This window comes from Arachis hypogaea, chromosome 20 (assembly GCF_003086295.3).
Source record: "Arachis hypogaea cultivar Tifrunner chromosome 20, arahy.Tifrunner.gnm2.J5K5, whole genome shotgun sequence".
Taxonomy (NCBI): Eukaryota; Viridiplantae; Streptophyta; class Magnoliopsida; order Fabales; family Fabaceae; genus Arachis; species Arachis hypogaea.
The window spans coordinates 88,881,755-88,883,741 of record NC_092055.1 but is presented as its reverse complement, the minus strand read 5'-3'; positions in this window follow the sequence as shown (position 1 = coordinate 88,883,741).

Genomic DNA, 1,987 nt, shown 5'->3' with positions numbered 1-1,987 from the left:
GAGATGTCGAATAGGGTCTTGTGCGGGAAGCCCGTGAAACTTGGGTAGGAGGTTGATCAAAGCGGTCTTCAATTCAAAGTTCGCATTCAAATTGGGGTGAGTTACATGAAGGGGTTGAAGGACATAATCCGGTGCACCTGCTTCCTTGATGGTAACTCTCCTTGGAGCGTCCATGGTATTAGTACCTAAAACAAAAGAAGAATTGTTAGTGAGATTGATGGGAGTATGATTAATGCCTTCTTTGAGTGACGGTTCAATGTTCACTTCTAGTAAGGTGGTTGAGGTGGTGAAAACCTCTTCACCTTTTCCAAATCTTAGCCGCCTCCGAGCTTGTCTAATATGAAACAAAGTTCGTTCTATTTCCGGGTCAAAAGGGGCTAAGCTCGGATTCGGTTGTGAACGCGTCATGCAATGAAGGGGAAATGGAACTCATTGTAACGATGAGGAGTTAGTCAATTGAGTAGTTTACAATGAAGTGCAACTATGTACATATATACACACTTAATCCAAAACAATAACATGGCACACTAAGCAACGTCCCCGGCAACGGCGCCATTTTGACAAATGAATTTTTGCCGGTATAGAAATTATCAAATGATCAATCGTAGTATAGTCTAATCCGACGCAAAATCCTTCATCAAACAAATCTACAATCTATATCCGAGAGTACTAGTCTCCCGAGTCATTCTCCCTTGGAATTGCCAAAGTGTGCATCTTATTGATTTAGTAAGCCTTGTTGGAATTCTTTGAAGGTTTTAGCAAAGTAATGAGAAACAAACAATCAATTATCAAAAGACTTGGCTTAGGGTTGGCATTAGAAATTCTATCCTTATAGTCTATTCAATGTTGACGACAATTAGGCCTTGCTTCATTTAGTTATCCCCTAGGTATAGAGGGAAGTCAAATGAAAGCAATCAACTTGAGTCACAAGTCCTAGCTTCACCTTATGGGAATCTAGCTTTAGTGCACTCCAAGCCAACTAGCAATCCCTAATTCCAAATCAACTATTGATACAACTATTCAACTTCTTCCAAGGACCAAACCCTATGCCAAGTATGAAAATTCTACTCCATAGCTAGTGTTGTCATTTTATCAAACATGTGATAAGCAAGAAGGAAAGTCATAGTAAAATGAGAAGGAAAGTCGAATTGAAAGTATTGCAACACAAAGATCTAACAACAAGTCTCAAAGAGTAGCAATGAAAGTCCAAAATAGAGACGAAATCCAAAATTACAAAGTTGAATTCTAGATCTATGAGAATTGATCAATTGCATCTACTACTTGAAATTGGAGAAGAAAATCTATGACATGAACAAAGTGGAGTGAGAATTGTAATGGATCTCACCAAAAAGTCATTGAAAATTCAGAAATTAGATGAGGATGAACCCTAGTGAAGCTTGGAATCTCCCTCTTCTTCTCCCAAAAAGTGTAACTAACTCTCCTCTCCCCAAAATATCTAGATCTAGAAAATGAACTAACTAAGTGTCCTTAACCCTTGCTCCTTTGGTCTTCTTAAGCTTTTCCCGCCAAGGTGTTTCCCCAAAAGTGGGATCCTTAACTACCTCCACGCCTAAGTCACGTGACTTCTTAAAAAATCATATTCGCAAATCGGCGCGCACGCGCCGTTGAGACGTCTTGTAATGTGCGCGGAGGCGTGATGTTCGCGTGCGCGCCCATGAAGATCCTGGCTTAGCCGCTTCTCAAGCCGGCTCTTGGCTTTGGCTCCACGTTGCCCTATCCGCGCGGGCGCGCAAGGTGCGCGCACGCGCCCATGCGGAAATTTCCTTTGTACCCGTCTTCCTCCTCTCTTTCGGTCCATTCCTACTCTATATCCTGAAACCACTTAACACACAAGTCACGGCATCGAATGGCATCAAGAGAAGATTAGAAATGTATCTTTTTTAGTGCGAAATAAGCTGTTTTCATTCATGAGGCGAAACTAAGAAAGGAATGCAAAATCTTGTATTTTCATATAGAAAGTGTGTGG